This window comes from Myotis yumanensis, unplaced genomic scaffold (genome assembly GCF_028538775.1).
Source record: "Myotis yumanensis isolate MYYU_CA2020_CCGP unplaced genomic scaffold, mMyoYum1.0.hap1 SCAF_15, whole genome shotgun sequence".
Taxonomy (NCBI): domain Eukaryota; kingdom Metazoa; phylum Chordata; class Mammalia; order Chiroptera; family Vespertilionidae; genus Myotis; species Myotis yumanensis.
The window spans coordinates 48,138,984-48,161,923 of record NW_027223766.1 but is presented as its reverse complement, the minus strand read 5'-3'; the positions used below and the strand labels follow the sequence as shown (position 1 = coordinate 48,161,923).

General features: G+C 56.1%; 1 long non-coding RNA gene across 2 annotated transcripts in view; it reads right to left on the bottom strand.

Annotated features, from left to right (window-relative positions):
* Positions 1–22,940, bottom strand: part of LOC138993216 (uncharacterized) — a 313,834-nt gene that overhangs the window by 242,911 nt on the left and 47,983 nt on the right. For both annotated transcript variants that reach the window (XR_011468251.1, XR_011468250.1), the window contains one exon: positions 9,714–10,055. This is a non-coding gene — a long non-coding RNA (uncharacterized lncRNA). The remainder of the gene's footprint in view (positions 1–9,713; positions 10,056–22,940) is intronic.

The window sequence follows — 22,940 nt, the reverse complement described above, 5'->3', positions numbered from 1 at the left end:
TCAAGAAAACGCCAGCTTTGCCCGAACCGGTTTGGCTCAGTGGATAGAGCGTCGGCCTGCAGATGGAAGGGTCCCAGGTTTGATTCTGGTCAAGGGCATGTACCTTGGTTGCGCGCACATCCCCAGTGTGGAGTGTGCAGGAGGCAGCTGAATCAATATTTCTCTCTCATCAATGTTTCTAACTCTCTAGCCCTCTCCCTTCCTCTCTGTAAAAAATCAATAAAATACATTTTTAAAAAAGAAAAAGAAAACGCCAGCTTCTCCAGGCAGCATAACAAAGGACCTTACCTTGTCCCTCTCACCCCAACACCTGGGAGCACAGGACACCAGATGTGTCCGTAAGCCACTTCTCACCACCCCCATCACACCAAAGGGTCTGCTCAGGCCTGAATTGCCCCTGAACTTCCCTTTCACCAGTATCTCCGTTGCTCTCTAACCACTTATCATTATCAGGAAGATGAGAAATGCCAGTGCCGTCTGAATCCAAAATGTAATGTCAACTGGAAACCTCAATGCCATTTGGAGGCACTTATTTTGGTGCAAACTAGAGAGCACAGGAAACCCCAGGAATGGCCTAATTAGCCCTCGCTGCGAGCAGCGGCCGGCCAGGCATTTTCCCCTTGTCTTGCTCTCGAGCCTTTTGCAGGAACAGCCTAGCCCAGGTGGTCATTAGGTCCAGCCATGCAGGCAGAGCGGGAAGGCATTCGGAGGAGGAAGAGCCCAGCCCACCCTGCGAGCTGCACCCAAGTGCGTGTGTGACCGTCAGCAAGCTCCTGAACTTCTCTGGTCCACCCAGAGGTCACTTACCTATAAAGTGGTGGCCAGATGACGACCAGGCTGCACCCAATACTTGGTGTGTGTTAGGTGCTGCACTAAAGGCCTCATTAGAGTATCTCATGTGAACTCAACACCTCGCATGGAGCCTGTCTCCATCTGTGGCGGCTGCTGTAACAAAGTGCCAGTGGCTTCAGAAACAGACAAGTCTTCCTCTGGGTTCTGCAGGCCGGGGTGCCAACAGATCCTGTGCTTGCTGAGGGCTCGCTCCTTGGCTTGCAGACAGCTGCCCCCTTACTGTGTGCTCACGGACCTTCCCTTGGTGTGCAGCATAAAAGATCTGTCTTCCTCTTTACAAAGGCACTAATCCCATCGCAGGGGGCCCACCCTCGTGACCTCATCTAGCCTAGTTACTTCCCAAAGGCCTCATCTCCAAATGCCACTGCATTTTGGGGTTAGCGCTTCAACACACGAATTTGAGGAAGACACCAACACTTAGTAACTGCAACAGAAGGACTGTTTATGACCCCATTTTACAGATGGGGAAACTGAGGCCAACAGAAGTTAAATAACTTGCCCAAGGCCACCAACAGCAGAGCCAGGAATAGACCCAGGCCCCCTGAAGGCAGTGCACTGTGCTGCATATGAAGCGACGGAAAAGACTGAGATGGTGACGTCAGGGAAAGCCACGGTGGGAGCCTGGCCATTTGACCGTGATTTCCTCACCTGGGAAATGAGGATACAGCAACAACTTCATCACTGGGTTGCCATAGTGATTAAACATGGCAAAACCATGAGAAATACCAGGAGAGAGCGAATGGGTATTCATCGAACCCACGGGGCCTCGATTTCCCAGCAGGGTGCCCTGCATGTTGTAGGTGCTCAACAAATGTAAGTTGAATATAGACTCAACCAATGGATGTAAGAACCGATCATGGTGCTGTAAGGACGAAGTGATGCCCCAAATAAGAATGTCAGCCCTCCCCCCCACCCCCACCCCAGGAACTCAGGAAATTACATCCTGGAGAAATCCTCTTCCCCAGAGGAGCCCCCCCCGCCCCAGGCCATCACCCCCAGATGTGTCTTCAGGAGAGACAGGGTGCCAGAGAGCAGGGGGGAGGTGTCGGTGCCCACAGGACAGAGCAGAAGAGAGAGTGTGTCAAGTCTCACTCCAGGCTGGTACCTCTGGGACAGCAGGACGTGATCACCCTCCAGAGAGAAGCTGGTCAGGTTCCTAGCTGAGCGCTCATGCCTGTAGCCTGGGAAAGGAACAAGGGTGACTATTCCCCCAGGAAACCAGGCACCTTGGAGCGCCCAAAGAACCCTGCGAGGCCAGGGCTCTGCAGACACGTGGCCCACAGCCCGGCCTCACTCTGCTCGGGCGGGGAATTGAACACAAGGTCCCAACCTCATGCTGCCCCAGGCCCGCCTCATGGTCAGGGGGCTGGATTTCATGCTGCGCTGTCCCCATGGGAAATTCTTAATTCACGCTGAGCAGGAGCCTGCGCTTCCTTCTGCACTGAGCCCCGAGCATTACGTAGCTGCTCCGGCGCACCATGGCGTTGACGGAGCCCAACGCCACCCCTCACCGGCCTCAATCTCCTGGAGGTAACGTGGGGGCAGAGGGCCCGCCTCAGAGCCAAGTTGTCAAAGCTGGCTCGGGGCAGGGTGGGAGGGGGGCAGACACACGCATCTGACAAGCCATGAGCTGGCTTCCCCCTAACCAGGGGCCTCTGCTTGCGGCCTGGAAAATGTGGTTATTACATCAGGCACTGGCTGTTCATTCCATGGGTGTGTTGAGGGTCCAATGACACCACAAGGGGCACAATCTCGGGAGGACGGGTGCTGACATCACCCTCCTCATCCTGCCAGTGATCTGGCCCAGAAGGAGGCGCATCCCTTGGGGTCCCAGTGTTGTCCTTAAGGGGGGAGGGAGGGTACCGTCAAACACCGCATTTGGACAAGGTCCCTCCCGGCACCAGCCTGCAGAACCAGACCTACACACGGGCACCAGGCGAAAGGAAGCCTCAAATCCCCACCTCACAGCCACCCCGCCGGGAAGGGACTCCCTCCTCTCCTACTCCCTGCTGGTACCCGAGACAAGCTGTCAACGCCTGGAGGACAGAGAACAGGGCATCGACCCTGGAGTCTCATCCACCGCCTGCGGCCTCACACACGCCCTGCACACAGCTGGAGCCAAATAAACACATGGCTACTGACAAAGCTTTACAGGCTGTCAAAACGCCTGACCCTCGGGGGTGGAACTGATCTCATAGGGAAGGTGGCAGGCACTGTGGTCTGCCCAGGAGCTGGGGCTTTCAGTGCTAAACCCAGGAAAGTCCCAGACAGCTCCTATGCGACCGTCATCCTAAGCTTAGGAGCTGCCATTGTTACCAAGGTTACCAGGGGTTGCTCCTCAGTGGAAGGTTATGGGACTGTTTTCAACACTCCGTCTATTTCTACGCATCCAAAGTTTACTACAAAGACCTCGTAGTCGTTGCATCATCAGGGGAAACGCTTAAGAAGAAAAAGAGGCAATTTCATAGTATAAACCCAGTTCTTTTCCCATTACCAAACCCCGACTTTCCACTTCCGATCACACCTTTTAAGAGATGAAAACAGCTCTCGAATGTGTGTCTCTTTAACCCTCTCTCGTTCTCTTGCTTCCCTCGGGTTTTCCACAGCAGGGATCTTCCTTCCAGCACTTTCCTCTGCAGACCGTCCATCCGTCTGCAAACAGCCCCGCCGCCAACCACCCTTCCGCTCTGCTTTAAGGCTCCTGAGCAGCACGCTTTGCTGACAACCCCGGCTGAGACCGGCTCCGACAGAGGCTCCGACAGAAGTCATGGCGATGCTCTGTCCCCCACGATGGGGGCATTTGAGTAGCCAAGATCCTCAACGAATAAAGGTGGCCAGGCTTCTGCCCCAGCCCCAAGCTCTCAATCCAGCCCTCACCACCCCTTCAGCTCTCCGCACCACACCAACCGGGCCTCTTCCGGCTCCCCACACCACCCCACCATGGTTCCTGGGACCTTCACGGTATGTCCATCCCAGTGACATCCACGCATCCAGGCTCGGATACTTCTGTCAACTCCCTCACTGTTACCCTTTCAGCATCAACTTCTCCACCACCCACCCCATGGCCTCCTCTCGCTGCTGACCAAGGGCTGCTTCAGCAGAGACCACGGTGGCTTGCTCCTTGCACCCTGACTCCGGCCTTGCCCCTGGAGCTTGCCTCATTTCCTCCCAGAACGCACCCTATTCCAGCACGCACGGAGCCAGTACTGGTGCCCAGCATGGCCCACCCAGCCTACGGAGGCGACGGCCAGCATGGCACCCCTGCCTCCGCGTCCACAGGCTCCCGGGGAGACGCCCGCCGCAGTCAACAGATCATCCCATCGGACAGCAGTGTGGCAGCCTCGGGCACAGCTGCAAGCGTGCATTCCCTGTGCAACCTCGGGGCACCCAGACGTGCACCTGGAGACGTGTGCAAGGAAGCTCACCTCCGCTGTTTACACCAGCAAAAACCTGGGAACAGCCCACACTCCACCCCAAGGGGCCGAGAGGATCAAACAGAGCAGCGACGTCACCAAAACACAGAGCGGACCGAGCAACCTGCAGTCACCTCACACCGCCATTATGTCACCTCGCACCTTCACTATGTCACGTCACATCTGCAATGCCACCTGGGCAAGAACTGTTAGACACACAGAACCATGTCACCAGCAGCCACCACGCAGGTTTGTAATAAAAGAGTAAGAATGCGACTCCACGGCCCATGTTCGGGAGAACAGCCCTTCTGTGAAAGGGAGGAAGTGGAATGGGAGAACAGGCCCGGGAGCTGCACTTTGCCTCTTTTTTTTTTTTTTTCTTAAACTTCATCAGAGGCCATGATGCAAAGCCAGCACGCCGTTTCCGCTCATGTCTGCTCATCCCGGATGGGAATAAGGGCCGGAGGACCCGTGGTGGCGTCTCGCTTTCTATATCCCACCTGCACAATTCCCACTGTGCAAAGAAACGGCCCAGAACTCGGCCACAGATCCCAGAGTCCAGCAGGTTGGTCTGAAGGACCGAGGAACATGAAGTTGGGATGGGACGCAGGTGGCCTGTGTCTGGAACCCGCCTGGGCCGTCTCCTGCCGCCTGGCCTTCACCTTAGGGATGTGCCAGACCCCATCGCCTGCCACCACCCTGCTCCCTTGACCAGCCTCAGCCATCCTGCCGGCCCCGGGAGGCCAGCGCTGTCCAGCTCTCGGCCCCTTCCCAGGGGTGACGCATTTGGTCCTCGCAACAGGCACGTGAGGGGCGCAAGGCGAGGACGGCCACCTCATGGAAAGACGAGCCTCTTGCGTGAGCTGACTCAACAACCGCGAAGCAGGATCATGGGCCCAGAGCAATGACTCGCTAATCTGACTGAGACGCGGGGCTTACTAAGAGTCAAGTTCAGAGGCAGGGCCAACAACAGGGCCAGGTTTCCCATCTCGGCTCATCTGAGTCTCACAATAACCGGGCTTCACAGAAGAGGCAGTAACGGCCTGAGGAAGCCCCGGGGTGTCCAAGCCCCAGCAACCTCTCGGGAGCATTTCTCCACGGGGAGCATTCTTCTTCATGAAGAACCTGAGCATCCTCTGGACAGGCAACACAACACAGAGTTTCCAGGGCCCCCGGCGGCGGCGAGCTGAAAGCTGGGAGCGGATCCTGGCGAATGTTTATTTGTTTATGTCATCGCCTCCCGCGAAAGCCGGTCCAGAACTTCTGAGTGACTCAGAGACCTCACCACCAGCAGCTGCGCTTCGCTTGGAGCCAGATAAGCCTCACAGGGGAGGGTCAGGTCAGGGCAGTTCCTGGTAATCTGTGAGGCTGACCCCCCTCTCCCCGGAATGTCCCCCCCCATAGGATGGGTGGCAGAGATGGTGGCAGGCAGATGGGAGAGAAAGACCTCTACCCCCTGCAACTGCCCTGCAAATTGACTCTGACAAGACAAAGAAAGGGGGCCACGCCTGCCCAGCCCCATGATGGGAAATGACCCAGGTCCCAGGGAGGAGCAGGTGAGGGAGCAGCCAGGGCTGACGGAGACACACACTTACACAGGCCTTTCCCATGAAGGATCTGTGAGCCCCAGACAGAGAATGCACCTTGGAACCGTATCAGTCACCAAAAGCCTGTTTTGTTTTTTAAATATATTTTTATTGATTTCAGAGAGGAAGGGAGAGGGAGAGAGAGAAAGATCAATGATGAGAGAGAATCATTGATCGGCTGCCTCCTGCATGCCCCACCCTGGCGATCGAGCCTACAACCTAGGCATATGCCCTTGACCAGGAACCAAACCACGACCTCCTGGTTCATAGGCTCCACCACTGAGCCACGACAGCCAGGCCAAAAGCCTGTTCTTTTTACCCAATTCCACCAGCCCTAAGTGAAGAGATAGATACTTGGGTCCTAAGGTCAGAATAATAATTTTTTTAAAGATTTCCTTTTTGTTTATTTGGTTAAGGCAAGTGGGTCTGCTTTCAAACCTCTCACACAGCCCCTCACTCTGCCCCTCCTTCCGACAGCGGAAAATCACCCTACTGGTTCACATGTACCCCCTTCTCCCAGGACGGCCTGCCCTGCCCGCCTGGGTTGTTCCCAGTGCCTTTCTCCGGTTAACCAGACACCTTAGGGGAGAGGCTGAAACTCACCCACCCTGGCCAGGCCTCCAGGGGCCGAGGCCACCATCCTGGCCCACTCCCGAGAGTTCAGTGTGCAGCTGCTATAAACCTTCAAGTGCTCTGAGCTCACTCAGGGGTAACAGGGGGGTGGAGGAGGGTGGGAGGTCAAGCAGAGACCCTCCTGGAATCTGCGCCCTTCATTAACTTTGGAATTCCACAGGCCAGTGTTTTCTCAAGCCTTCTGACACTCAGCACTCACCCGGGAGAGGGGGGCTGCAAGCCTCACACCCACAGGCTCCAGAAGGAAAAGCCAGACACAGGTCCTGGGATGAGGGAGGGAGGAGGCCAGCAGCCGCCAGCAGCCACCAGCAGCTGCCAGCAGCCACAAGGCCCCCATGGGGAGGAACTAACGTTTAGAGAGCAAACAGTAGCTGGGAGGTAAGAACTAGAGATTCAGCAGCCTTTTGGTCCCAACTTCGTAGGTGAAGAAAGTGCCACTCAGAGAGGTTGAGGAACTAGAGGAAGGTCACACAGCTATGACACAGCAAAGCTTCCAAACTTCCTTGTATTCTGCTCCCATGGGGCCCCCTGGGTCACCCTGAGAGAAGTGCTGGGCCTTGCTCTCCAGGCTGAGTCTGGAGACAGGGGGTTCTCCATGGCAGCCATGGCATTGCCTAATGGCCGGTGTTGATGAATGCCCGGAATGTGGCTGGTTAACCTTCCAACCTGGGGAGGTGGGTGTACACACACACACACACACACACACACACACACACATTTTACAGAGGAAGAAACGGGTTCCGAGAGACCCGGGGAACTGCCCAGCTTATCTCTGCCTGGAGAACTCAGAGAAGCTGGCGTGCGCTCCAATCTGTCAGCCGTAACCATCCCTATGGCGGCTCGGCCAGTGGTCCTGAGTGTAGGTGAGGTTTTGCTCTAAAGACCACACTCTTCCAATCACTGCCCCCAAGTACATGTCCCAGTGCTCCTCCTAAAAGAAGTGTCTCGAGTGTCCCCGCTTAGAAGTCCTAGTGGACAGTTTCCCTGCCAAGGAGGGTACTAACGCCCAGAGACGGAAGGTGATCTGCCTTTTTGCTTATTTGGAGGCGAAGAAGGCAGTAGAGTCACAGAAGCATGAACAGACCGTTGAACCTCAGAGGGGAGGCAGGGGAGGGTGGGTGGGAAGAGATCCACCAATGAACTTGTATGCATACATGCAAAACCCGTGGACACAGACAATGGGATGGTGAGGGCCTGGGGTGGGGGGCAGGACGGGAGCAGGCTGGGAGAGGTTAATGGGGGAAAAAGAAGGACCTATGTAATGCTTTCAACAATAAAGATTTTTTTTTTTTTAAGTTGTTTTAACACAAAGGAAAAAAAAAAAGGAGGCAGTAGAAGTTGCATCTCACAGCTCCAGGGAGGGTGGCTCAGTGGCTTTGGAATCGGAAGGAACTGTTTTCCAATCCTGCCTGTGTGGCCTCTCTGTGCTCCCGTTACTTCAACACTAACCATGACCACAATCACAGTGTCGACCCCACGGTCTGTGCTGGGCTGGAAATGGAATAATGTCTGCCATGTGCCCGGCCCAGAGATCGGCGTAGCAGACGGCGGGTATTCCTCCGTCACCGTCCACAGGGCACCCCACAGATGGAGCCGGTGCTCAGAGCAGCCAGCACGGAGGGGACACGGGAGTCTCACTTCTTTCTGTGACCGTTCCGTCCCCTGGTGCCCAAGCCCACCCTCGCTCTCCTGGGAGGAGCAGCAGATAACCAGGACCACCACAATGGGGTTGTTCTAGGGAGTAACCGATAAAAGGAGAAAATGCAGGGCTGTGGGCCATGTGATAAGTGGGGGTGCCGCAGCCACGGCGGGAGGGTGGGGGGAGACGGCAGGAAGAGGTGCAAAGCCCTGCCGAGGCAGAAGCAAAAGAAAGAGGCAGTGCTGGGCCTCGGGGTGCCCCAGTTACTTTTCCAGCGGAGCCCCTCCCGACCCCAGGATAGGTCTGCCCACCACTCCGAGCCCCGTCAAATCTCCCAGCTTCCCACGCCTCCCACGCCTCCCTACGCCCTCCTCGGGTCACTCCTGGCCCTGCCCGGTGGCCACAGCGAGTGAGCACAGCTGCCCCTCCCCTCGGGCAGCCCAACGCTCAGGCAACCTCCCTGGGAGCTGCCAGCCTCACAGCTGCCAAGTCAGTCCTCCCGCTTGTCAACTGCAGAACCTCCGTTGCCAAGTCCAAGTCCAGCTGTTCCCTCCCTCACCTGCTACTGACCTGCCACTCAGCCTTCCCATGGGCGGCGAGGCCTGTGACCTTTAATCAACCGCCCATGCCGACCGGCGGTGCCCAGTTCACAGTCCAGCACAGCCCACCGGCCCTGCTCAGAAACACTCAGTGACACCTCTCCTCGCTGGAAGCTTCCCCCCAGCCACAGCGAGCCCTCACGTGGCTCGGAGTCTGCTGCGTGCCAGGCACGGCAGCTGTCAGCACGTCAGTCTCCTCGACACCAGGCCTGTGAAGCATGACCTCCCTTCACTCTTACTGGATAGCGAGGGGCCGGGAATCCAGCAGTCACTTGCCCGGAGTCACGCGGTAGGTACCAGGCACCCTGCTGACATCCAGCTCTTCGTAGCTCGAAGCACCGAGCCCCCAAATTGCTCCCTACTGCTACCTTCCCTGTTTACTCTCCAACGTCTTCATCAATGACCTGGTCTTAGTTCACCCTTCCTGCAGCGGGAGACACCGTCCGCCAGGCACCAGGCTATGTCTTAGAGCAGTGGTTCTCAACCTGTGGGTCGCGACCCCTTTGGCGGTGGAACGACCCTTTCACAGGGGTCGCCTAAGACCATCCTGCATATCAGATAGTTACATGACGATTCATCACAGTAGCAGCATTACAGTTACGAAGTAGCAACGAAAATAATTTTATGGTTGGGTCACAACATGAGGAACTGTGTTTAAAGGGCCAGCAGGTTGAGAACCACTGCCAAGTGGAGACACAGAGCCACGCGTAACAGGCCTGGCCTTCGAGGTCTGCTAGATGGAGACAGACACAAACACCGGGAAAACCCGTGAGAGCGACAGGTACGATGACACATGTCGGCAAAGGAAACAGCCGTGGCTCCCGGGCACCACCTTGCCCTTCCCACCTGCCGCCCCCGAGCACCAGCCCCAGCCAGCTCCTCTGGAGAGCCGGCCGCCTCCGGTGACCTGGCTACCACCCGCCAGGCCGGAGTCACCTGAGGCCCAGGTGAGCGCCTGGCAGACATGCATGAGGCGTGAGGTGGGACTTACGTTTCCTGGGGAGCCCCGCAGGGAGCTGGAGAGACCCAGGCAAACATTCCTGTCCACGATGCGAGCTCAGGAAGCGGGGGTCCTCCGTCCCACCGGGCATCCCGGCTGCGGAATCCACGAGGCTGGGTGCTCGCAGCCAGGGCTTCCCGCACACCTTGAACATCCAGCAGTGTGTAAGCAGGAAGGCTTCGCCGGCGCGATTCCGCAGCAGCTGGACATCTCTGTAAATCCACACGCGCGGGAAATCCTCGAGTGACGCTCCACGCAGCGGACAGGTATGGCCACGGGGTGGGGGAAGCGGGCGTGTATCTTTTTAACTCCTTTGTGGTCCAGAGATCAGGCCTGGGGATGAGAAGGAAAATCAACCTTGTTACAATCACACACCCGGCGCTGTAGGTGGTTATTCTCCTTTCTTTATATTTTCCCCTGATATACTGAGAGCGGGACTTGTAAAAATACTGCCCTATAGCCCTGGTACCCAAACAGAGGTGAGGCGGGGACCTGGGGACCCTTCAGGGGACGGTTGCCCCCCTCCCACGGGCACAGGACTTCTCAGAGAGGGGCTTTCGACTGCAGAGGGCTCCTCAGAACTGCCCTGGGAAGGCAGAGGGGGCTGAGGGATGCCCACTATAACGATGAGGAGAGAAGGTTCCAGAAAGGTCAGGGGGCTGGCTTAGGGAGTGAACAGCTGGGCCAGGCCTGGCCCACAGCCCTGGCCTCGCCTGCAGGGCTGAGAGGTCCTGGCAGTGGGCGGAGGGGGTTGGGGTCAGCTGGTGGAAGTGGCTCCTTGTTTGTTTCTGTTTGAAGACGGCCACAAAGGCCTGGCATGGCTCCCGGCCTCGCCCTGCGCCGAGAGGTTCTGCAGGGCACGGCCGGGACCTGTTCCCTTTTCTGTTCATTCATCCAGCGATGGCTGGGTGCCCACTAGGTCCCCAGGACTGTCCCAGCTCCTGTCTCCCAGCCCAGGGCACTACATTAAATGAAGAACAAATGCATCCATGATGCGCAGGGCTGGAGCCCCAACAGTCACCACCACCCACCGATGGCGATCACCGCCCTCCCTGGAGCGCCCGGAACTCGCCCTACAAGAACCCTGGCCGCCATCCCATACAAACCCCCAAGCCCAGGGGACTCCGGCCTCTATGTTCCAGATGGGGAAACGGGGACACAGACAGCTCCCCCGATCCAAACGAGTAAGAGGAGCCCGCACCCGAGGCTGGTCTAGCTCCCAAGTCCGCGCCCCAATCCGCCCCCCACATTCCTGCCCGGAAATCCACACCTAAAATGTATCACAGAGCGTTTCGTAGGCACAGAATCCTCCCCTCATCCTCACAGCACCCTTCTCATCAGAGACTCTCCTTATACCCGTTTTAGAGAGGAGGAAGGTGAGACCCAGACAAGTTAAGAAACTTGCCCCAGATCACGCAGCTAGAAACCCCCAGAACAGAGTTAGAAATTGGGCAGCCCGTGAGCTCGACCTGACACCAACTGTCGTCAAGAACAATTTGCTGCAACAACCAATTTTCAAAGACTTCATGGCATAAAATAAGGCCACTGTACGATCTTAGGGTCTGGAGGTCAGAGGCCGACGCAGGTCTCAGGGAGCTAAATCAGGTCTGGGCTGGCGGTCCCCTCTGGAGACTCTACAACAGTGGTTCTCAACCTTCCTAATGCCACGACCCTTTAATAAAGCTCCTCATGTTGTGGTGACCCCCAACCATAAAATTATTTTCGTTGCTACTTCATCACTGTAATGTTGCTACTGTGATGAATCGTCATGTAAATATCTGATATGCAGGATGTATTTTCATTGTGACAAATTGAACATAATGAAAGCATAGTGATTAATCACAAAAACAATATGTAATTATATATGTGTTTTCTGATGGTCTTAGGCAACCCCTGTGAAAGGGTCGTTCGACCCCCAAAGGGGTCGCGACCCACAGGTTGAGAACCGCTGCTCTAAAAGCATCTGTTTCCTCACTTTTCTAGCTTCTGGGGGCCGCATTCAGATGCCTCCGCTTAGGCCTCCTTCCTCTACCACCACACACAGCAACACGGCATCCCTCGGCCCCGCCTCCACGGTCACATCTCCTTCTGCACCTGACTCCGCTGCCTCCCTCTCCCACGTCTAAGCATCATGTGATTCCCTTGGCACCACCCACAGGATCCAAGACCATCTCTCCTCCTCCAGGTCACGAACCGGCATCCTGTCTGCAAACTCCCTTTGGACACGTAAGACAGCATGTCCGCAGGGTCTGGGGGCGAGGACCTGGGCATCGTTGGGAGCCCACTGCTCACAGCAACCATCCCAGAGGGCACCCATCCTCCGTCTTAATCCTTCTTCAGTGACCAGGGGTCCCAGGGTGGGCTCTCCCTGTCAGCACCTCCCCCCGCCCCCCGCACCTGCCCCCCAGCATCGCTTTTCGACCCACGAGAAAGATGAGTTGAAAAGAAAGTTTGTGTGTCTAAACATCAGCCCGAAGAGAAAAGTGCAGGATAGGGGTGAAGGCATTAAAATTTGAAGCCAAACTATCAAAGGGACTAGCCATGTTCCCCCCCAGGGGAATGTGTTTAACCCTTAGCTTCCTTGTCCATGAACCTGCTGTGAGGTCCCATGAAATATCAGCAGAAAGCCCTGGGCGTGTTGCGGGCACAGACTGAGAGCTCGAGTAGCCGTGCTCAGCTCCCACGGCTCCAAACACCATGAGCCGCCAGGCCAGGAGCAGCATCGCCCCAGCATCACCCCAGAATGGCAGGGCTGGTGCTGGGTCAGCCAAGAGGGCTGCCTACAGCAGGAGAGCAAGCAGGGACGTATGGTTCTCGCCCCAGTTGATGGCAGCCGAGAGAATGGGGGACGCAGCCTGTTAAATATTTACGGAGGCCCCCAGGCAAGTCTGAAGCGAGTCTGTGTGGCTGGGGTCGGGCACATAGAGGCTCCGTCACTGGGAAGGACGGTGGCACGCTCTGCTGGGTATTACTGCAGCGAAGCCTGGTCCCTGCCCGCGGGCGGGGCGGTGTGGCGGCTGGGGCCAGGAGGCAGCACCGTAGGCTCCCCCTGCCAGGATGCGGGCACAGGGCCCTGCACACGACTTCCAGTATCACCAAAGGGAGCCTTTTCCTTGTCTGGGGTACGTGCGTCCTTTCAGGCCATTTGCTCTTTCTGTGATGGTTGGGCCAAAATTAAAAAGACAGACAATACCCAGGACTGGTTTCCATGCAGAGCTGGAATTCTCACACAGGCAGGTGGACGGACATTCTGGAGCAAGACAAACAACCACTCTGGGAAACTGTTCTTCATTGCCCGCTAAAGCAGAACATGTGTGCACCCCAGGACCGAGCAGGTCCTCTCCTGGGTACAAACTCAGGGAAATTCGCACGTGTTCACGAAAAGATACGTCTTAGTATGTTCACGGCAGCACGACTCCTAACAGCCAGACCCTGGAGCTACCTGAACGCTCACAGCAGAAGAATTTTAAAAACACGCACCCTGTGGGCCCAGGCTGGGTGGCTCAGTTGGTTGGAGTGTCATCCCACACACCAAAAGGTGGCGGGTTTGATTACCGGTCAGGGCACATACCTAGGTTGTGGGTTCAATCCCCAGTCAGGGATGGGGGCGGCAACCCATCCATGTTTCTCCCTCACATCTATGATTCTATCTATCTATCTCTATCTCTCTCTCTCCCCCTCACCCTTCCTCTCTCTCTAAAAATCAATAAACACATCCTGGGGTGAGGAATTAAAAAAAAACACACGTACCCACGGAATACTACAGAGCAATGAGAACGACATACAACTACACGCATCACATGAATACGTCTCACCAACATCGTCTGGGTGAGAGAAGCCAGGCCCGAGGGAGTGCATACAGTATTATTTATATTAAATTCATAAAGAGGCCAAATGAACCTCTGCTGTTAGAGGTCAGGACAAGGTCACCCTCAGGGAGGGGGAGGGCAGTGAGTGGCTGCAAGGGGCTCCTGAAATGCTGCTAAAGTCCTATTTATCCAGGCGGCAGCCACGCACAGATGTTCAGCGTATGATATGGGTGCGTTTTTATGCGTGTCGCCTCAATAACATGCTGGTTAACACGTTTTTCTAATGTCTCCTGTGGACGTATGTTGCTGGGGTGCAGCAGCCTTTGCAACACACAGCCCCGGAGGCTTGGGAACCGCACCTCCCAGGTTGCCCTGGCCCCTGGGATCTTCGTGCCCCGCTGCCTCCCAGCTGACCCTGCCCCGGGAAGCGCGGAGGGGGACACTTTGCAAATAAAATGCTGGGGCCTCGTGACACGGAATTCAACACAGAGTTGCCCCACAGGAAAACACGGCCGACAGCCCCGTTCTCTTGGCTGTGTCTCTCTCTCTCTCTCTCTCTCTCTCTCTCTCTCTCTCTCTCTCTCTCCTCTGCTTCCTGGGCGGTTGGGACCAAACATGTCCTTTTTTTTTTCTTTTTTCTTTTTTCTTTTTTCAGAGAGGAAAAGAAAGGGAGAGAGAGAGAAACATCAACAATGAGAGAGAATCATTGATCGGCTGCCTCCTGCACGCCCCACACTGGGAATCGAGTCTGCAACCCAGGCAGGGCACAGGCCCTGACCTAGAATCAAACCGTGACCTCCTGGTTCATAGGTCAACCCTCAACTACCGAGCCACGCCGGCCGGGCCAAAACATGTCATTTCTTAATTGACCCTTCCTACCGGGTATTTCAGAAAAACAGGGTGCCTCTACTTCCTCCCCGACTCCAAGAGAGCATCTCTGAACACCAACGTCCCCTAAATCTGGGATGCTCTGGGGTGCTCTGGAAACCAGAAGACTTGGGTGCACTGGTCCGTGCAGCCTGCTGAACGAATGGGGCGCGAGGCACAGAGACCGCAGGGCCAGAAGTCACCAGCACAGCTTGTCGTGCGAGCACAGCACGCATCTCCAAGTGTGTGTGAGCCGCATGTCATCCCCTCTCTCTGCTTCTAGGTCTCCTGGCCTCTGCCTGTGTTTTCTCTTTGCAGCAGCGCGGCTATGCTGCTAATTTTAGGATGAGCAAGAGTCAGCAGGGTGACTGTCACACCTCTGAGAGCCAGCCAAGGGCAGCCAGCCGGCGGGGGGGATGACGAAGCATTTCTCTGGGCCAGTCAGGTGGGTACCGCTGTCCCCACCCTGGTGTGCCTCACTTTCTCCTTCTCCCGGGTTTGTAAAGCGAGAGTTTTTTCAACGCTGATACCACAAAAGAGGTGTCGATTTAGTCTTTTTCTGGCGAAGGGAGAGGCGGCGATTTGTCTGGCTGTGTTCACAGATTTCTCTGGGAGGCCCCGTGTGCCGGGGCCTGCGTAGTAGCAGAGAAATCAAGGGGATCTGGTCCCCTGGAAGTGGCTGCTGTCCTGCTGACAGACTCTATTTTTGCCTCATTTCCGATTCTCCCCGAGGGGCGCTGGGATGACACGGATCAGCTGCTTTGGAATTCCTGAGCCCACACTCCCCCTCGCGCTCACCGAGTCCTCACTCGGGGGGTGGGGGATGAGGGGGGACTTGGGGACCAAGTAACAGGTGTGAATACCAACGCTGCAGCCCGTGGCTGGCCACGGGCACATCCCTCACGCTCTTTAACAGCGTTTCCTTGTCTGGTTCATAAAACCAGCCATTGAAACCCATGTGCTTCGGGGTTCGCTGTGGGTGAGAAACGGGATAGAAAATGATTGACACACAGACCTGCCCACGGTGGGCTGGCAACTTAGGCAAAGCATCAGCATCAACCTCAGGAACAGCCCTGCCCGGCCGGCATTGTTGCGACTCCACCTGCTCGGCTCAGGGGGTGCACGGAACCCAGTCTGCTCACTGATGTTGGTGAGGCTGCTAGTGAGTGGGACGATGCTGGGCACTGTGGCTTCCAAGAGGTGACTAGGGGGCGAGCCCTCCCGTGGCCGGGCTCCCTCCCCTGCCCTACGTCCCGGAGCCCTCCCACAGCCCTGCCAGGTACACGGAGGACAGCCATTCCTGGGCCAGGCGGCAGAAGCACTGCACGGCCCCTGAGAACTCAAGTGATGCTCAATGCGTGTGCGCTGAGTAGGGAGTGATGAACCACAGCTACCGACTGAGGCTCCCGAAGCTGGAAATCACATCACTCCCTGCCTACAGGGAGCTCACGGCTCCACCAGGAGAACCAGAGAACCAACCACAGAGACGGTGCGTGTCCACAGTCAGGTCACTGCAGATATCCGGGTTCCCATGGCTGAGCAAGGAGGCTCAGGGAGGTGGAGCAACCTGCCCCAGGTCGCCCAGCTAGGACCTGCGGGATGCTGAATGAGAAGCAGACCTCGAGTCAGAGTGGATGGGGGACATCGCCTGGGAGAGGAGCTGCTCCTTAATTCAGTAGGTGCAAAGGCGCTGTCAGCAGAAGGCGACAGGACCACAGGCCCAGCCCCGATGTGTGTGCTCCAAGAGTGCCGACTGTATTATATTAGGTCATGCGACCTCAACAGTGTGAGATCTGAGCACATTTTCACGTGAGGACGCTGGAGCCCAGCAAGCTGTATGCCCACCATCACGCAGGCAGTCAGCGACAGAGCTGAGACAGGAGCCCAGCACTTGGCCTCCGGGGCCTGATGCCTAACCACTAGGCTGTCCTGCCTCAGAAGGACAGTGCAGTGAGAAAGACTAGAGGGCAGGGCGACAGGATAAGAAGGTTCTGGAAGCCAGAGATGGGGAGGACAGTAGCTCTGTGGCTTGAAAAGACGAGGAACTGAGACTCCCGAGGCGTCAACGCCATCCACGGCCACCTGCTGACCAGGACAGCCCAACCCAATGGCCTGCCGGTGGGCCCCACGCCTCGCCCCTCTCCCCGCACTGATTCCTCCACATCACCCATGACACGCATCTCCCGGCGGCTCTGGTCAGAGTTGGGAGAGTGTCCAGCTGTGGCCTGGAGCCATGGCATCCTTTCCCCCAGGCTCAGGGCTGACGTGGCAGAAGCGGGATGTGGGTCCCCCCAAACCGACCGGACTGCTCTCCCCACCTTGCAAGTGAGAAGACAAATGCTTCTGGGGTCCCTTGGGGGTGGCGCCCAGGTAGAACGCAGACATGTCTGGTCTCCGGAGTTGCCCCTCGGACTCCCCAGGACCGAGGCCACGGGAACACAGCTGCCCTCGTGCCGGTCCCCAGGATGGCCTCGCAGGAGCCTTCTTTTCCCTTAACTAGACCTGACCTGACGAGAACAGCAAGGTCAAGAGAGAGAAAGAGGCTGACAGCCAGAAAGACAGACAAGGAGGGAGGGGCCAGCAGCACCGTAGAGACAAACAGAGCAGGGTGGAATTTCAGCTTCCACACTCACTAAACAGCGAAGAAACCCTGAACTTCAGTCCTCTAAATCTGCACCCGTACCTGCAAAACGGGTCCCGCCCTGCACAGGGAGGGGGAGCCTTCAAGATAATAAGCCCTTTCACATCGTAGGTCCTCCATTTGATCAGCTCACCTCTCTAATCCTTCACTGAAAGTGATCAAGATCCTGAAAAGAGCGGGCAAAGACCAACAATGTCCTTCTACAAACGATAAACCTTCTGTGGGTCGCGAACAATGAAAACACATCCTGCATATCAGATATTTACATGACGATTCATAACAGTAGCAACATTACAGTTATGAAATAGCAACGAAAATAATTTTATGGTTGGGGGTCACCACAGCATGAGGAACTGTATGAAAGGGGCGCGGCATGAGGAAGGTCGAGAACCACTTTGGGTTTGGGTTTATTAAGTTCCTTTTGTTTACCTTCGCCCACAAAAACCTTCAGGGAAAGGTCAGCGAAGATCCACACATCAATCAAGTCCCCACGACAAAGGGCGAGAGAGATGCCATGGAACCGAGCCAGTGGACCAGGACTCGGGGCGACCGTTCTGCAGAGCAGGAGGCCCAGGGCACCCTGTCCCCCGGGAAAGTCGCTGTGCAGGAGACTTGGGATCTCACACGGGGCTCTGCCTGCAAAGAGCGTCACGTCTCACTGAAGCGGCGGGACCACGAGAAACAGTCCATGCGAGGCCCACGCCGAGGAGCTGGCGTGGACGTGCTCCAGGACCTCGGGGAGCTCCGCACAGCACAGAGCCATTTTCACAGACGGAAGGAGACAAAGGATGCTCAAAATAAGGAGGAAGATGAGGAACAGCATCTATTCATCATCTATCACTGAAAAGGCCCCTTTTTACTCCCCCATTTAATGCCCATTCATGCTCACACCCCAGAGTCAGTTTCTTATCCCAAAATGGCAGAGACAGCAGCACGGGAAAGGTAGGCACCTGGGTTACGCAGGTAGCAAGGGGAAGACTTGAACCCAGGCCCATCAGACGGCAGGTCTCCTCCGGGTCCTTCATGGCACTGACCCCAGCCTCACCTTGGGATCTGGGTCAGGTTCCCAGCACCCTGAGCGCCCACTCTCCGGGAGCTGGAGAGCTGGCTTCCCCCTGGCAGCCCTGCCGCACCTGCCCTTTCCCACATCCCCCGGCTCCATAATCACCACCTTTGTTCCAGCTCCTCTCTAAACCTGCATTAGCCGGGCTTCCGGGAGGTCACGCTCCTGACTTCGGAATGCACTTCTGACTCGCACGGAAACGGGTCTTTGCTTCAAGTCACACGGGCACCTTGCACTAAGTAAACTTTGGCAGCAATCAACCTTGCCCACAGGACCCGGGGTAAATCCAGAGTGGAGGGTGCGGGGCAGGAGGGAGAGAGGAGGGAACAAAATCCAGCTCCCCGGAAGGAGGGGAGTTGTTTCCAACTCCCAGCCAGCGAGCTGGAGAAGCCCGGCGGCTAACCCTCTCCGCTACCCCTCCTCCTCCTGGCTCAGAAGGCAACTCCCCTGTGTCCCATCCAGCCAGCCTGTGAGGGGTCAGGAGAGAGAAGGAGTGTGTGGGCAACACAAACATCATCTAGGGGAGTGACTGTGGCAGTTACAGGACCAAGAGCAACTGGGGCAGCCCAGCCAGTGTGGCTCAGTGATTGAGCGTCGACCCACGAACCAGGTCACTGATCAATTCCCAGGGAGGGCACCTTCCCGGATTGCAGACTCAATCCCCAGTTGGGGGTGTGCAGGAGGCAGCCGATCGATGTTTCTTTCTCGTCACTGATGTTTCCATCCATCTCTCCCTCTCCCTTCCTCTCTCTGAAAACAATAAAAAAAATTTTTTTTTTTTAAATAGCAACCAGGGCATATATACCAACTCACATCCGTGGCAAACAATAATAATAAGTGCTAACATTCTCAGGCCCCAGCCATACGCTGGGGTCTACAGTTGCCATTGCGTTTTCTCATCACCGCGACCCGGGATAGGTTCCTGCTTTACAAGCCACCGAGACCCAGGACATGAGCTGCTTTTGCAAGTCCCCGTAGCCAGTCAGGGACAGGAGGAGGCTCCTCCGGCCGAAGACAGTGTCTGCACAGGCCTCTCTGGAGCACCCAGAGCTTCCTCGGAGGAACGGGCATGTGATCTCCAGCTTCACAGCAGCTTCGTCTTCCCTTCACTCAGCAAATGTGTGCAAGTGCCAGTACCTGGCAGGAGGGCATGTGGCCCGTTCTCTCATCTACCTGCTCCCTGTGCTGGTGGCTCCCTCAGGAATCCCTCCTCGCTCCTTCCCGCACCCGCAGGGACGCTCCTCGGTCTCTGGAGGTCCATGGCTCGCAGTGGCCTCACTCCTCTGCCCCAGCTGTCAGCTGGCCTTGCCCTGCGTCCCTGTCCCTGTGTCTCCCCTCCTCTGAGGACACGAGCCATCGGAGTTGGGACCCACCCTAATCCGTATGACCTCTCCTGCCCAGTCCATGTAATGCCCTGTTCTGAGGTCCCGGCAGACTTCACTTTGGGAAGGGGGAGGGGGCATTACTCAACCCAGCCAGTTGTCTACTGTGATCTTCTCAGTGGTTCTCAACCTTCTGGCCCTTTAAGTACAGTTCCTCATGTTGTGACCCCACCATAAAATTATTTTCGTTGCTACTTCATAACTGTAATGTTGCTACTGTTATGAATCGTCATGTAAATATCTGATATGCAGGATGGTCTTAGGCAACCCCTGTGAGAGGGTCGTTGGACCGCCAAAGGGGTCGTGACCCACAGGTTGAGAACCGCTGTATTAGACAGTAAACGGACACATATGAGCCCACTTTCAGGGTGGGAGCTGCGGGGAACAGTGCACGCAGCCGGGGCCTCCAGCTCTGAGGACCACGAGGGGGAGAAAACCCTGATGGAAAACGGTTGGATTTCCAGGCGGCTTAGGAGCAGTGTGCCAGCAAGCTGGACAAAGACCCCGTATATATTTCTTAGTGGAGCACAACCCACCACTTACTTTTCTTTTAAAAAAAAAAAAAAATGAAACAATTGCTGGTTTATCGTGTGTATGAAACCTTTGTCCGAGGCTGTCACTTAATGGAAGGTAGAATGTTATGATTTGGCCTCTACTGTGAATTCTAGCTTCCACTGGAATAGATAAAATAAAGACAGACAAGTAACATTTAAAAAAAGAAGAGAAAATGGTTGGCATTGTCTAACATCTCTGCTCCTCTGGCTTTCGACGTTAGCCAACTCTACACAGCCTAATACTACACAATGAGACTTACATACTTAATCCTTGACAGCCCTTGCATCAGTCTGTTATTTAATAAGAAAGAAGAAGAATGCCAGCCCATGGCTTGCTAATGACTGCTTAAATCCTTAACCCTCGTGTGTAACAGGCAACTTGCTGAGTCATTCACAGGACTCCACCCTGAGCCCAGCCCCCAGGCCTCTGGTCACTAGGCTCCCTGCCAGCAGCCCTGTCCAGGCTGCTTCCTACCAACCTCAGTCCCCCAGGCAACCCCCGAATCCAACGTGCCCAGGGGTGTATGTGTGTGTGTTGGGGGGTGGGGGGAGGTAACTCATTCTTAAAGTTTTGTACACTTTTCAAAAATAAAGGCACAGCACGAAAAAAAGAAATCTATTGCTCACTGGTTAGAGCATTGGCTTGCCTACCATAAGGTCTCAGGTTCGATTCCTGGTCAAGGGCATGTACCTGGGTTGCGGGTTCAATCCCCAGTCCGGGCATGTTCGGGAGGCAACCAATCGATGTCTCTCTGACATCCACGTATCTCTCTCCCATTCCCTTCCATGCGCTCTAAAAAGCAATAGGAAAATATATTTATCTTTGGGTGAGAATTAACAAAAAGAAAGGATTAACAATTAAAGGAAAGAGGGAGGGAGGGAGGGAAGTACATGAAGAGGAAGGAGAACCAGAATACAGAAGTACAGACCCGGGACCATTCCAGAAAATGTTGCTGGTTCAAATGACGGGAAACGGGTTAAACAAACTGACACATCTATACAATGACATGCTCTCGGTACAGCCAGGTAGCTGTGCCCCATGTTCGGGGAATACTAGGAGTGTTTACTCCCGGGGAGTGGAACTACCATTCTCAATCGTCTCTTTTTCAGAGCAGAGAGGCCACAGACCTGAGGCGGCCCTGCCTGCTCGGTCCCAAGAAGCAGCCCGTGAGCTCCCCATGTCACCTAACCTCTGGTCTCACCAGCCCAGCCTCCAGGGACTGCCGTGGGATTAAATGAAAGGAGCTGATATTTGCAAAGGACTTGGAACAGTTGCCTAGTTCATGCAAACTGCCGTATAATTTCTTTGTTATACAAAATCAGTATTTATTTTCGGAGAAGAAAACAATACAAACTATTTAATAAGCCAGGAAAAGAACTGTTGCTGGACAAGGAGAGAAAGAAGCCCCAATGGGAATGCCATCAGGACTGTGTTGCTGCCTTTTCTTGTTTTGCTTTAATGATGGTCCTGGCAGAGTTTCCATTCACCAGGAAGCCTCACAGAGTAATTTCATGAGGTGGGTGACCTAGGACTTCTGACACATCGGCATCCGACGAGATGCCCCATAAGAGTAACCACTCAGAAGATCTGGGTTTCAGGTCTGAGGATTCCCAGTCCCCTTCTCTACACGCCCCCCCACTCACACAGGCCCAGGCACCCCCACCACCCCCCATCCCCCACACATCTGGATAAAAAACAAGCCTGCACAGCCTCTCAGACTCGCCTCAAAGTCCCTTTTTCACCTGGAGCCAAGGCCAGCCCAAAGGTTAGTACCTTCCCAGTGGCCTGGCCTTTGTCAGAGAGGATGGAGATGCAGGGACCTAAGTGCTGGTTGGCAGCGCCCTCCCAGCAGCATCCTCCTGCAGACATGGGAGGAGGCACCAGGAGCACCCTCCTGCTGACCTGGGAGGCACCGGGAGCACCCTCCTGCAGACCTGGGAGGAGGCACTGGGAGCACCCTCCTGCAGACCTGGGAGGAGGCACCGGGAGCACCTTCCTGCAAACCTGGGAGGAGGCACCGGGAGCACCCTCCTGCAGACCTGGGAGGAGGCACCGGGAGCACCCTCCTGCAGACCTGGGAGGAGGCACCGGGAGCATCCTCCTGCAGACCTGGAGGGAGGCACTGGGAGCACCCTCCTGCAGACCTGGGAGGCACTGGGAGCACCCTCCTGCAGACATGGGAGGAGGCACCAGGAGCACCCTCCTGCAGACCTGGGAGGAGGCACCGGGAGCACCCTCCTGCAAACCTGGGAGGAGGCAGGTACCAGGAGCATCAGCTCATTGTCATTCCAGCCAGGTGTCTGCAGCGGGCCAAGCCCAGGACTTCACCCGGGATATTGCAGAGGAATGTGCACAGCAAGATCAGAGGCAATGCCCCCACCACATCTGCCTCCCCTCCCCTCCCCTCTAACTGGTGAGAGTGAGTGGGGGGTGGTCCTGGTGGATGGAGGAGCTGATGGGTCGGGTTTGCACATAAAAGGGCTGCCAGGCTGCAGTCTGGGCGGCCTCCTCCTGCAACCTTCTCAGCAAGTGTGCCCTTCCCCTTCATCCTCCCTGACAACCTGACCTTGGCTGAGGCCAGACACAAGCCCAGGCAGCATCCCCAGCTATTCCTGGAATAATGGGTGGCGGAGCCCGAAAAGGCCACAGGCAGCACTGAGGAGGCCTCTGAGGACAGCTGAGCCAGGCGTGGGCAAAACCCACAGGGTGGGGCCTCGCCCTTCAGGTGAACAGCGCACACCCAGCCCAGGTCCCTGTCAGGCCCAGCTGGTGACGACAGGGGAGCTGGCCTGGCTGGGGTGCCATGAGGCTTTCTTTTGTAAAGTAGTTGCTCAGGATGGATTTATTTCTGATGCACTGCACGGGGAGACACGGCAGGAAGGCATAATTGCAGGGCGGTGT